Source organism: Neophocaena asiaeorientalis, unplaced genomic scaffold (genome assembly GCF_003031525.2).
Source record: "Neophocaena asiaeorientalis asiaeorientalis breed wild unplaced genomic scaffold, Neophocaena_asiaeorientalis_V1.1 scaffold5, whole genome shotgun sequence".
In the NCBI taxonomy this organism is placed as follows: domain Eukaryota; kingdom Metazoa; phylum Chordata; class Mammalia; order Artiodactyla; family Phocoenidae; genus Neophocaena; species Neophocaena asiaeorientalis.
Window position 1 is genome coordinate 15,856,267 of NW_020174698.1, and position 15,233 is coordinate 15,871,499.

The following is a 15,233-nucleotide window of genomic DNA, read 5'->3' on the forward strand; positions in this document are numbered from 1 at the left end:
CCGTCTGGTTGTTTTGTAATCATAAACTATGTTAGAAGTAATTTTTTTTAAAGCCCAAACTCCCATTTTCTATTCTATTTTATGTAGGTCAGCACTTGAATGAAATAATTTTCTGACTTTCTTAGTGCACATTTATTATTTAGGGTGTGTATGTGTGTGTTTAAACATATGCATATATTGTATATAGCTGTCTGCATATACTGGTATACACACATATATAAACACACATACATTGATGTATGGGTATATAATACTGATGTATGCAGATATGTACATACACACACCTCTAGTTTTTTTCTTTTATTTGCCCTTTAAAGATTTTCTGTTATGTTCTTTTAGACTGTGATAGTTTTAGGACTCAGCCTGTGACCTCAGGTGTGTGGCAGGAGGCTGACATCACCAGCCCGGGGAGACGGGGTTTGTTTTGACTACTGTATCAGGAAGGAAAGAGCTGTGTAGATGTGTCCTGGAGAACTCAAGAAGCATGTCTGATGCACTGAAATCGCCTGGGTCAATGGTTAGTTGCTCCCACGGAAGCCAGGAGAGGCAGCGTCCTCCGCACTGTCACTACCCCTTGAGCCAAAGCAGAGAGGACCTCGGGATGCCCCCCTGCTGGGTCTGCCCTCAGTTAGGATGAGCTCACGTCAGAGTGGTTCTTTAAAATCACTCCTGTCTTCGATGCAGTGGGGCTGTGAGGGGGAGCTGGCAGAGGAGCTGGGGTGAAGGATCAGTGTGCAGCCTCCTCTCTGTTCTTTCTAAATCTGCCCACTCAGCCTGAAAGCTCTGCTTTCGGGAAGGATCCTAGGGGCTGGGGACGGTCCTGTGTCTGTCCGTGAGCGACCCAGGTCAGTGCTCCACACTGCCAGCTGGGGAACCCAGAAAGATGCCTCTCTTTCTGCTCTCAGTGGCGGCCAGGTGCTGCCTGGTCCCCGCAGCCACACACCGGGGCCCTGCAGAGCCCCAAGCACCGCTGCTGCCTGGCAAATTTTGCACTTTCGTGCTCCTAGATAAGGACCTGATTAGGTGGACAGCTGTGGCAGCAGGACTCTGAACAGGCTAGGAAGGCCAATCTGGGTCCTGTTTGTACCTATATGTAGTCACATATGAGTACATTTTGGGGGGTGGGGGAAGACCAGAGTGAGAGTGCAAAAGGGGTGCAGGAGGAGGAAAGAATAGGCATCTCTTGCTCCCTGTTATATAACACTCTCCGTGAGACATATATGCTACCCTATGCCGCTTTTGAATTTGGATGCTATTTTAGTGATCACTAAAAAAAAGGATAGTGAAAGAAAAGCTCGCTCCTAAATGCATACCCAAGCTGTCCCTAATTTACAAGACGCTCTGCAGTGACTACAGGAGTCTCCCCTCCTGCCTGCTTCAGAACTGGGCTCCATCACCTATCATCTCTTCAAATCTTCAACTTCCTTACATTTCCAGGCTCCTTTTCCCAGGTGGCTAGCCTACAAATACTTGCAAGAATGCATGCAAGGATCTATCAGGCAAAGGAAAACATTCATTTGAACTTGTGCTACCTCTATCAAGTGCCCCATGCCTCCTTCCTTTTTATACAACTTCTCAAAAGAATAGTTTACACCCACTATCTCTACTCCTTCACCTTAGGTTTGCTCTCAGGGCATTGCAATCTCTCTTCTGAGCTTATTGCTATTGGAAGGCTCTCATTGTTTACCAAAGCCAATCTAATTTTCAATCCAATGGACTCTATCCTTTATCTGTCTGGACCTCTTTGCTGCACTGACATCAGAGCATAAATCTCATCTGGGCAGGGATTTTTGTTGTTTTGTTCTCTACTGTATCCAGAGCATCTGGAACGGTGCCTGGTATGGAGTCTGTGCTCAATAAGTATTTGTTGAATGAATAAACTGACGAGTTCTTTCCCAGGATTCACTGAAGGGTCCACTCATGGGCTTCAGTGACTGGGCACCCTCCTGGCTCTCCTTTCTGACCATCCTTTTTGCTTCCTTCACAGACATTCTTTCTGTGAACATCCCTGCGTGTTGCTATTCCCCAGGGTTTCTTGCTGGTCACCATCTCTTCTCATTCTACATACTCTCTCTGAGGAATTGCATCCACTTTATGTCTTAGTTACCCATGTAAGCTGAGGATTCCCAAATTATATCTTCCGCCATGACATTCCTTTTGAATTTCAGGCTTAAGTATCCAAACGTCCGTTGGTCATCTTTCCTTTGCATTCTATAAAGTGCCTCAAAAATCGACATTTCTAACACCGAATCCTCAGTCTCATCTCCAGATCCACTTCTCCTCTTGATCTCTAGTTTGGAAGCATCCGCGGCCACCTTATCACCAAAGCTAGTGTAAGCGAGGACTTTAGTATGAGCCCCTGCTTGGAGTTAGACATGTCTTGTTTGCATTCGTCAGACTGGAAAGGCGGGTCTGCCTAGGAAACCTGTTTACACAAGGGATTACAACTTCTCTTGGGAAAGGACTCATCCTAAGGGAGGGAGAGATGGACAAATCAGGCTGGCTTGAAATTGCTGAGTATGGGAACTCTGATGGTCATCTGCAACCTCACCACGCCAGGAAAAAGAAAGGAATGCTGAGAAGGGTCCAGGGTAAACAACTGTGGTGCTGGGTTGGAGGCTGAAACTTTCCAGGAGAGGCTCAAAAATGTCAGATATTAAACCTTTGTGCTTCCTCCTGAAGGGTCTTTCTGGGTCTCCCTCTTAGCTTTGACTCTTCCTTTGGATGGTTGTTGACATTCTTGAGTCACCTGCTCACTCTGGGGCTGGTGGAGTACAAGAAGCCAGATCCTTCCTTCTCTTCCCTCCACGTAAAGCAGGGCTGCAAACTCATAGTCCTGCACAGCTCATCAGCTTCAAATAACAGAGTAGCCTCTGCTACTGATAAAGTGCGCTTGCCCCGTCTGTGCTCTGTGTCTGTGGTTCTTGCTTGGAGCCTGCAGTGGAAGCCAATGAAAGATGGGATTCAAGGTTGCAGAGGTATCAATCCTGATGATACAGAGGCACAGCTAAGGCACACCGTGCTGTATCTCAGCTCTGGGCATTTGTTCATGTGCCCTCTGCCCCACCTCTCTTTTTCTTCCCTCTCCCTGCTGACTCCACTTGTTCTAAAAGATGCATTTCAGATGTTCTTCTGGGCATGCTTTCCTCACCCCTGCCTACAACTCCAGTGTTGGACTTATCACATCTTCTTTTACTGATCTGTTAATATGTCTTTCTCCTTCATTGGACTGTGTGAGTATCTTAATAGTAGCAACATTATCTTGTTCATCTTAGATTCTACTGCCTGGTCATAGCAGATAAGCAGTCAATATTAAATGAATAAATGGATGGATGGATAAGTATGTGAATGATGGGTGCTTTTCTGAGGTTCCCCATAGTACCTGACACAACGTGTTATACATATTTTTGGATCATAACTATTACCATCTGATTGACTGAAAACTAGGTTCCAAGATATGCTCATTAAACGAAGCTACAGAACCAAAATAAAAACCAGACTGCTGGTCTTGCTGCCAGTTCTTTCGTATGTCAGGAATATCCCCAGATTTGGCTTAAGTTTGGGGCCAGTTTAGAGGTAGACCCAGACAAAGACAGAAGAGGCAGACTGGTAGAGGGAGTAGCTGCCAGGGTTCCAGCAGAACAAACAGCTCATCAGCCAAGAGCTCTCTCTCAGATGTCAATTTATGCATTTCTCAATTAATGATTAAATTCCTTACTGTCATTCAAAAAGATTGCTTAGTCTGGGTTTATTTTAAACTTTATAAAATGGCTATTATTATGGTTGAAATCTTCCAAGACTTCTTATTTTCACTGAAAACTGCATTGCTAAAATTCATTCATATAACTTCATATAACTATAATTTGTTATTCCATATCATGGCTATATTACAATTTATTTACCCATTTCTTGATGGACATTTGAGGGGTTTTTTTCCTCCAGTTTTCGCTGTTAAAAACGACATTGCTTAGACATGCTTGTGAATCTCTCTATGTGCACATGTACAAAAGTTTACCTTGGATATGCCTAGAAAAAGAGTTGCTAGGTTGTAGGGAATATGATGGTCAACTTATAAGGCACTGCCAAACTGTTTTCAAAGAGCATTGTATAAATTTACTTTCCCATCAGCCATGGATGAAGAATTGTTTGGTCCATTTTCTCCAACATTTAGTGTTTTCATCTCTTTGTTGTTTGTTTTGCATTTCCATGATCACGAATGAAGTTTGAGTCTTTTATGATTTGGGGCCAAATGAAATGCCTTTTCATGTGTTTTGCCCACTTTTCTTTTTCATTACTATCATTTTTATCTTGAATTTAATACTAGTGTACTTGAAGATATATTGACTCAAGAGTAGGAAACCTGGGTCATGGTTAACGTCTGATGATTACTTGCCACATTTTCTTGAGCAGGTCATTTACTCTCTCTGAATCTCCTTGTTCATCTGAAAGTTGGAAAAAATAATACTCATTCTGCATATTTCACCATCTTGTGGTGAGAATCGAATTAGATTAGGTACGTCAAGAGCTTTGTAAACTATAAATTGTTATACAAATATTGAGTATTATAATTGTATCTCATATCATTTATTAAACCCATGGAATAGTGGAGTAAGAACATCGCTTGAGGGCTTCCCTAGGGCTTCCCTAGGGCTTCCCTGGTGGGGCAGTGGTTGAGAGTCCGCCTGCCGATGCATGGGACACGGGTTCGTGCCCCGGTCCGGGAAGATCCCACATGCCGCGGAGCGGCTGGGCCCGTGAACCATGGCTGCTGAGCCTGCACGTCCGGAGCCTGTGTTCCGCAAAGGGAGAGGCCACAGCTGTGAGAGGCCCGCGTACCGCAAAAAAAAAAAAAGAAACACTAACCCTTCTTCATGTGTCTCAGGAGGAAGGGCACTTAGTTATAAGAACTAGTTATAGATCAGTGATTCCTAACTTCTTCTTCAAGATTGAATTAAAAATGTGTTAATTGAGCCATGTAAGGTGCCTGAATGGCACTAGATGCAGCAAGGAACATAAAAGGAATAAGAAATACTACCTTTCCCCCAGAGATGCTTTTCATCTAGTTGAAGAATCAAAACAAATAGTTGCAAAACATTTAGCACACAATTCAAGACAGTGCCTAAATCAAGGGGTAAATAACTCTGGTGGTGTGAACAAAATGAGCAAAGTTAAGGGCCACGATGACCAAAATGGGCCATAGGCAGGGAGTCTGTCAAACTCCTGGGATGGAAAGGAAAGCTCATGATGGGAATAAGTTTAGCAGTTAAGAAGGGCTCCCTTGCAAAGAGAAAATAAGCAGTAAGATGTCAGCTTAATGGTAGAGGAAGCCGGGAGCCATTAGCTGTTTGGAGGCAGAAGGATCAAATGATGAAAGCCGTGTCTAAGGAAGGCTCATTTGTTTCTCATGGGGCAGGTTGTACACTCTAGTTTGCTTGTCAGTCTCCTTTCTCCTAATAGGCAGTATGACATTATATTTAAGAATAATTCTTTTCTGATAAATATTTGGGACAGTTGTAATGCTCCTTGGGATAATTAGAAACACTCTGGGATGTCAGAAACAAGGACTATAAATCCTTCTCTCAGTATTCCCAATTAGATGTAATTGATATGTCCCCATATCTCACCAGCCAGAAAAACAAGAACATTCTTTCTTTAATATCCAAATTGCAATGGAGCCCTACTCATGGACTGCAGGAAGCCCATTTTCCTTCTGAAGTTACCTCTCAATTGGTTTCTGGACATCCTAGAGGAAGGTGTGTAACCTGTTAAATCCTGGCTCTCTGGACCGCCACGAATCTTCTACTCCAGACTGCGTCTAACTTCTCCAGGCTGCTCTGGTTCCCCTGTGCCTGTCGCTCGGAGCAGGGGCTCTGGTTGCTCGCTCTAGTCCTCATGGCCAAGCAAAGTCTGGGCTGTGGTGGGGATAAGCAGACACCCAGCATAAAGAGTAACAGGCACTGCTGCTGCACGGGCACACCTCACGGTTGTGTGCCCAGATCAGTCTCAGAGCGTGCAGAGCATGGGGTATTAAAGGAAACTTCTATCAGGCTTCCACATGGAAGGGCCAGACCAACCCCCACCAAAGAGCATGCCCAGGCATCTTCCTACTTTGGAGTCTAGTCTCAGGAAGAGAAGTTCCTTCCCTCCTCCATCCTAGGCCAACTCACTCCCACACCAAGATGGCTGACAGGGGGACCGTCCATTTTCTTCAGGAAGGCTTAACCTACACACATGCTTAGGCTTCCTCCACGGACCAAGAGGAGGCACGCAGATGCTTCGTTATATGCTAGGACACCTGTGGTCAAACCTGGCGAGGCCTGGTCCATCAGTCCACTCCTCCCCATGACCTTCCTCAGCTTTCAGCTTAAGGTGAAGGGAAGGTCAGGCTGCTTCTCACTCCCTGTGTGACTCCGGTTCACAACGTCTTGTGGGTACATATTTGGGCCCGAAGACACACAGATAACTTTAAGAAACAATAAGAATCTTCGAGGACGGTCCAATCTCAATGCCAGACTTCCTAATATTCTTCTTTAACCCGACCAAGTCTCATGAAATGTACACTGTTTTTATTACTACGCAGGACATTAGCATCTCAAGTTGCAACATCCTCGATTTCACAATAGTTCCACACTTTCCCCAAAACAATGTGTGGTGTTTTTGCTCCATGTAATGGTTGATTTTATATGTCAACTTGACTGGGCTAAGGATGCCCAAATAGCTGTCAAACGTGATTTCTGGGTGGGTCTGTGAGGGTGTCTCCAGAAGAGGTCAGCATTTGGACTGAGTCAAGATCGCCCTCACCAGCGTGGATGGGCATCATCCGATCTGCTGAGGACCTGAACAGAACAGAAAGTCCAAGGAAGCATGAATTCACTCTCTCTCTGCTTGAGCTGAGGCATCCATCTTCTCCTGCCCTTGGATGTTGGACATCGGTGCCCCTGGTTCCCGGCTTTGAGACTCAGACCGGAAAATACACCATCAGCCTCGGGATTCTCAGGCTTTTGGATTCAGTCTGAATCATACCACTGGTTTTCCTGGTTCTCCAGCTTGCAAATGGCAGAGAGACTGTGGGCCTTCTTGTCTTCCATAACCCTGAGAGCCAATTCTGATAATAAATCTCCTCTATATATCTATATCCTACTCGTTCTGTTTCTCTGGAAGACTCTAATACACTCCACATTTGTGAACAAATATAAATGGCCCATTCTACTAATTATTTTCAACGAAAGGAAATGTGAGACATAGAACTGCTAGCAGCTTTAATTGGTGCTCCTTCAGCTTTCAAAAGTAGGTTAAAACCTGGTCTCCACCATGCTCCGTTACATATTTATTGAACTATAAATGTGATTCAACAGCTATTCATTTATTCATTCAACAAATATTTTTAAATGGCTACTGTGTGCCCAGCGCTGCTCTAGACTCTGGAATACAACAGTGAACAAAGCAAAGTCCCTGCCCTCAGGGTGTCTGGTGTTTCATTCTGATGAGGGAAAGAATAAACAAATAAAACTGGAATGTATCAACTGCTCATATTTGCTGAAAAAGAATAAAATGTAGAGTAAAGGGATTGGCTGGGGGAGGATAGTTTCAGAAGGATAAAAAGGGCAGGTTTCTCTGATAAGGATATATTTGAGTCCTGAATCAAGGGAAGTGGTATGACAGAGGCTAACAGCGCTCCAGTATCCTTTACCCTTGTTGTCTTCCGTGATAGCACCTCAGAGTTTTTGCTAAGCAAATGGTTGACATTTGTACTGACTCATTTCCCAGCTTTCCTTGCACCTCTGCATGCCATGGACTAATTTTGGGCCAATTGGATGTGAGAAAAAGTGATGTGTGCAACTTCTGGGTCATCTTTTTAAGGACATTTGCCTTTTTACCGCTAACTGGGAAATGGTGACAACTGGAACAACCTTGGAGACCGCATAGTGAGACGGCTACCATCCCTGCACTTCTACACAGAGAGAAATAACATTCTCTTCTGAATTAAGTGGCTGTGTTTTATTAGAGTAGCTTAGCTTGCAGCTTAGCTAATTCAAAGAAAGAGCCGTGTGGGTATTAGGGAGGCACCTCTCTAAGCAGAGGGAATAGTGTTGGCAAAGGGCTATAAAGTAGGAACTTACAAGGAATGTTGGAGGACAGCAAGGAGGTCAGTGGGGTTGGAGTGAAGTAGTAGGAGATGAAATCAGGAAAGAATCAGAGGACAGCTCATTTTATGCCTTGGAACTTTCATTAGGGCTTAGGATTTTACTCTTGGGAACTATAGATGTACCACTGGAGCAAAAGAATGACATTATGGGCTTCCCTGGTGGCGCAGTGGTTGAGAGTCCGCCTGCCGATGCACGGCACACGGGTTCGTGCCCCAGTCCGGGAAGATCCCACATGCCGCAGAGCGGCTGGGCCCGTGAGCCATGGCCGCTGAGCCTGCGCGTCCGGAGCCTGTGCTCCACAACGGGAGAGGCCGTGGCAGTGAGAGGCCTGCGTACCGCAAAAAAAAAAAAAAAAAAAGAATGACATTATGGGATTTCTGTTTTGAAAAGGTCATTCCGGCTGTTGGGTTGAGAATAGAGCAGGGAAGCAAGGGTGGAAATCCAGAGAGACTAGTTTAGAGGTTATCGCAGTAGTCCCGGCAAGATAGTACTCTTGCTTGGACTAGTGTGCTGGTGGGGGGTGCACTTACAGTGTATTTCTAAAGTAGAGGTGCTTGGATGTGCTGATGGACTGTAAATGAGAGAAAGAAGTCAGGGTGATGAGTATAGAGGGAAAAGGGGTTGACGTGGGCATGAGAAAATCACATGAGGAGGTCTAGGGCTGGAGCAGGCAGTGGGACTTATATTTCCTTTGCTCATGAGCATCGTATGACCACCTTCTTTTTGCATAATTATAATTAATTTTATCTCAGCCTCCACCAATCCAACTTTGCAGATCGAACTCCACCCTCTCTCTCTCCTCTATCTGACCACCTGTCACATCTTCCTGTCTTTAGCCTAAGCGTTATTTAACCCATTCATCCCTTTGGGGAGATATTCAGTGTCAGCAGAAGATAGTGATCCCTGAGTGACATACCTCAATTATTTTCTCTCTCAAAAGCACTTAGGGAAAGAGAAATGAGAACAGGGATATGGAATCAATGTTGAAGATATGCACTGTCACTGGAGAAATGATGGGAGGTTAAAATAATGATGAAGGTCATGAGGGAGGAGAAATCCAAGCCTGGGACTGCGAGAACAAGTGAGAGTTGCACAGTTGGAGACAAGAGCGGGTATCAGTGGTCTCCATGACCATGAGGTGAACCAGAGGTGAGGGGGGAAATAATGACAATCCATGCTGGGGATGAGCAAACAGAAGGATTGACCTCGTCTCTCCTTCATTCATCGGTGGTGCAGTCTTCAGGTGCCCCATAAATTGATGGGATTAAGCAATCTTGAGGAAGTGGCCCCAAGAGAATTGTCACACTTTTCAAGATCTGATTATAAATTAGATTCGAGCTCAGTTGTTCTTATACGAGAGCATGGCAAATGTTATCATAATCCTCTATCCAAGTCTGTACAAATGACTTAAGGTGGGAAGCCCTTGTTCATTTCCAGGGGCAAGTTATCCATGGCAATTTCAATACATCTAGGGACACCCAAAGTCAAACTCCAGGGATGGCTTTGTTGTTTCATTTGCTAAGAGGATGTTTACAGAATGGGCGGTCATTGAAACTGGAGCAGGATACCCTTAAAGCCACTTGGGAGATTGCAAAATATCCAGCACTATACTAGGCATTACTAGGCAAACATGGAGGGAAATATGTTTTAAACCGGTGAGGGACAGGCTGAAAGCGTGTTTATGCAAGAGGTACCTTCTTAATTATGATTTCCCATTATGGTTTATAGCTAACGATCAAATTTAACATGAAAATTAATATGACTAGAATCTCAGCATTGTTTACATATGTTTTTGTGTGACCAGGCTTCTAGGGTGCATAGGAAATATAATCAAAATGTACATATCTTATAAGTTCAAAAACCATGGCAAACTCCAGTCTGTTTTTAACTGGGCTTTTTTTTTTTTTTTTTTTTTTTGCGGTACGCGGGCCTCTCACTGTTGTGGCCTCTCCCGTTGCGGAGCACAGGCTCCGGACGCGCAGGCTCAGCGGCCATGGCTCACGGGGCCCAGCCGCTCCGCGGCATGTGTTATCTTCCCGGACCGGGGCATGAACCCGTGTCCCCTGCATCGACAGGCGGACTCTCAACCACTGTGCCACCAGGGAAGCCCTAACTGGGCTTTTCTTGAAATCAAGAATACAGAGGCCAAAATGGTTGCTTCAAAATATAAGTACACCTGATATTGACTCCCTGGCACCTTCACCACCAGCACAATCATCCCCACCTCCCACCATCAGTAAACATTTGTAAAGTGTCTACAGTGTTTAGGGTACTGAACTGGAAAAGGGAAATCAAAAGACTATAAAACATAATTACTGTTTTCAAAGAGCTTAAGATCCAGTTACAGAGAGAAGATGCAAATTAATAGATAAATACAGGTACTAAGTGTGTACAAGTCAGAAGCAGCTAGGTTATGCTGCAGAAACAAATAACCTCCACATTTTGGAGGACTATAACAACAGAGATTATTTCTCACTCCTTCAACATGGTCATCACAGGTTGGCATGGGGGTTTTGCTCCTTGCATTCACTCAGGAACCCAGGCTAATGAGGGCTCCACACTGACTTACTTTTATGATCACTGCAGCAGGAGAAAAGGAAGGTGATGAATCACTCAGTGGTTCTTAATGCTTCCTCCTAGATGCTATACTTGTCACGTCTGCTCATATGTCATTGTCTGAAGCAGGTACATGTCCACAGCTAACTTCAAGGGGGGTGGGAGAGTGTGATTCTACCATATGCTAGGAGGGGAACTGTACATATTTGGTGGACAACATAAATGATCACTACAAAATGTACATGTTAAGGGTCAAATACATTATATGGACTGTGTCCACATGCTGTAGACATTTAGAGGCGTGAGCAAGCAATAAAATCTAAGACTTTAATTTATGCATTCACTTATCCATTCATCATTTACTCAGGGTACATTTGTAGAGCATTTTCTAGCACTAGGTACTCTCCTACGTGATGGTCCTACAGCATTAAACAATCCTGACAAAACTCCCTGCCCTCCTGAAGATTACCTTTTAGTAGGGGAAGACTTGAGCTAGGCCTTGAAGGATGAGCAGAATTTAGAGAGGTGTACAAGGAAAAGCATTCTAAGCATAGGGAATAGAGTTTGTTTCACGTGAAACCAGAACGGTATCAGGCATAAAAGAATGGCAGAATCACTTAATGAATATAACTTATTCCACTTCTGTGTACCTAAGGGCCATTGATAAAAACCATGATCACATAGGAAAAAAAATAGTTTGGATAACATGGAATTAATATGGATGCTTTTAATTAGTAATTAAAATTAATTTAATAGAATATAATTTTTAATCATGCTATATTCTTAGTATATTTTGTTATATGTAAAATATAATGATTTAGATATGTTTCGCTGGTAATTTGCTTTTTAACATGTCTTTATTCCTTGAAATGTTTGGTAGTGGGATAATTTGAGTAATGATTATTGTGAATAATTATGACCACTCCCACACTTCTAAGGACCTAGTTATTCCTTAAAGACCCTCAGAAACCTTAAAACTTTTTTTTTTGCATACCTACACAATATGTCATCACCTTTGAAAATAAATTTACTAGGATTCTGAAAGAGGGCAAAGTAAAAACAAACTTACAGCTACTCTTATATACATAAACTGATAAAAACAAATAAAATCAAATACTTATATTAAGATCTTTAGTTCATTTTTTACCTAAGAGTTGTTGACGAGGCCCTCGTTAAACTCTAAACTTGGGCAGATGGAAAATGTTGTTGAAAATACAACCAGGCAACAGATGAGTGAGAACCACGAGATAATATCACTTAACTTGAACAATATTTATCTGTGGGGAAGAGGGTGTAAATATTTTCAGAGGTTGAAAACTTACAGATGATTTATGAAAAAACTTAAAGATACTACCTCAACTTTTTTAGGATGGCTACTATCATAAAGACAGAAAAACAACAAGTATTGGAGAAACTGGAACTCTTATGCTCTGCTGGTGGGAATGTGAAGTGGTGCAGCCACTATGGAAGATGGTGTGACAGTTCATCAAAAAAATTAAAAATAGAATTACCACATGATCCAGCAATTCCATTTTGGGGTATATACCCAAAATAATGGAAAATAGGGACTCAAAACTATTTGTACACCCATGTTCTTAGCAGCATTATTCATAATAGACACTTACATGAGGTACCTAGAGTAGTCAAATTCACAGAGACAGAAAGTAGAAGGGTGGTGTCCAGAGCCTGGAGGGAGGGTGGAGGAAGAAGAGTTTATTGTTTAATGCGTACAGAGTTTCAGTTTTGCAAGATGAAAACAGTTCTGGGGATGGATGGTTGGACAACAGTGTGAATGTGCTTGATGCCACTGAACTGGACACTTCAGAACGGTTAAGACGGTGGACTTTGTGTGCATTTTACCACAGTTAAACATGATTTTAAAATATATAAAAACAAACGAACAACAAGAAGAAATTTGAAAACTCCTGGGCCTTGTAAAATCAGCAGCCATTTATTTTCCCTTCAGCCTTAAGGCATCTCGTTTGTGTTTTGCTCAGAGACTAATTCCCTGATGTGATGCTTACACATTCCCACTGTCCAAACCTTGATCGCTCTGCCTGCTGCTACATTCCAAGAGTTCCTGTCCTAATTAACATTTCAGCCTAATAAGATTTTCTGGCTCCTAAAGTGTGATCTATCAATTGTTGACATACCTTGGGCTATGGCCAGGCATGACCCAGTTAACTGCAGTGGGACAGGCAGCCTGGGAGGGGCTGGAGAAACAAGCACCGTGGAACAGGTGCCAAGAAAAAAATGCAGTCGGCAGAGTAGGTAGCAGGGCAGGAATGAGTATAGGGATGGCCCATCATCACAAGGCTGCAGGGAGTCCCAGTGGAGTTCTGGCACGTCGTGACCTTCTGGGATACAACAAGAACTTAGATGGGCAGAAGATACTGGGCAAGGTTGTCAGCAGCTCATGGTTAGGATTGTTCCAAGAAGGGAGATTGATAAGAGCATGGCAGAGCCTCAAGCCTCCAACGGCTCGAGAATTCTAGCAGGTTGAAATTCTGACAGGTCGAAAAGGCAACATTCCCAGCACTCAGAATCCTAGTTACCAGATCTTGAACAGAGATGGTCCAGAAAGGGTGACTGGACCTAACTTCTAGACTGTGGAGTTAAAGTTTATACACCCGCAGCCCCTTGCCTAAAGTCAGAGGCTTGGCAGAGGCTGAGCCGGGCATAGCTTACAGCCAGGAGCACCATGGACTAGCTAACTAGTCAACCATGACTCGTAATAAAATAGAGTTGAATCATCCATTCTAAAGCCATGCAGCGTTGGGAGTTGTTAGCGTTCTAGGCTGCTTCTCTAATGTAAGGAGACTATCAGAGAAGAATCTAGCTTTCTGAAAATCACAATGCATGTCAGAACTTATAAATCTATGGCACGGAAAACATTTTGAGGTAGAAGCAGTCTAAGCTTTGTGTCTTGGCTGGAAGGAAAAGAGGAAAAATCTTGGCGAAATATCCATTCCTAATGTTTCTCTGGTGTAATCAGCGAATGCCGTATGCTCTTCACTGACCTCATAGAGACGAGGATCCTGAGTGGAGAGTAACTGTTGAGCCTCGTGAGCAGACCCACAATCAGAAACAGAATCCTGTATAGTTAACGTATTATTATAAACACACACACACACACACACACACACACACCATCCATTTCAAGTCCAGATGGAAATGTACACAAAACCTTGGGCTTCACAGCAGAGAGAAAGCTGCTATAAACCAGTGAAGGTTAAGTGCGTGCTGTGTAGTCAGAGTTTCTGAACGGGGCAGTGCTGGTATTCTATTGAGGAGGAAACTTAAGTCTGGGAGCTTAACTTATTTTCTCAAGACCTCTTGTCCAGGCAACGGCAGCCCTGAGGCAGAATCTAACAGCGAAGAGGGTGAAGGAGAATTAGAAGGTCGGGTCCAGCTGGATAGGAGCTCACAACAGCACTCATCACTGTGTCGTAAGAAGTCCTCCTCACCACCGTCTGCTCTAGGAAATCTCTGGTTTGGAAGTGCAGTTAGGGGGTCCCCCTGCTTAGCCAGCTTAGACCTTAAGGCACAGTGACTGCCTTTAGCCTTCAAAAAATCCAGGTAGGGAATTCCATGGGGGTCCAGTGGTTAGGACTCTGTGCTTTCACTGCTAAGGGCGTGAGTTTGATTCCTGGTTGGGGAACTGAGACACAGGAAGTCGCATAGTGCGGCCAAAAAAAAAAAAAAAAATCAGGTAAAAATGACAATTTGCAGGGTGATAGACTTGTGATCTTTGCTGAGAAGTAGGAGGAAGAACCGGCCCTCCACGGAACCCCTGCTTCTCAGCATCACAGTTACCCACCCTATCCTCCAGCTACCCTGACCTCAGTGGCTCCGCAGGCCTGCAGGCCAGACCTCTGTTCATTCTTCCTTTCCCAGACTGGGGACAATGCCAAGTGCCAGGGCCAGCCTTGAAATAAGAAAGTGGGTATTTAAAATAAACCCTGGACTCAGAAAGTGCGTTGTAATTGACCAAAAATACATCAGTATTCATTTCTTATTGCTGCTGTAATATATTACCACAAACTTAGTGGCTGAAAATAACATACATCTATTATCTTATAGTTCTGGAGGTCAGAAGGCTGAAATGGGTCTCACTGAGATAAAATCAAGGTGCTGTAAGGATTCATTTCCTTTCTGGAGCATCTAGGAGAGAATCCGTTTTCTTGCTTTTTCCAGCTTCTAGAGACTATCTAAATTCTTTGACTTGTGACTCCTTTCCACCTTCTAAGCCAACAGTGGCTGGTGGAGTCTTTCTTGCTAGTTGTTTACTTTATCCATTAGAGCATGTTAATCAAATTTGTTTTAAATTTTCAGTCTGATAATGCCAACATCCCAGCCATGTCTGGGTCTGACAACTGCTCTGTCTCTTCAAATTGTGTCTTTTGTCTTTTAGTATGCCTTGTCAGTTTTTCTTGATAGCCAGACATGATGTACCGGGTAGAAGGAGCTGCTGTGAACAGTGGATGGTGGTGAGGTTGGGGGGAGGGGGCGTCTGCGATCAGGTGTCCA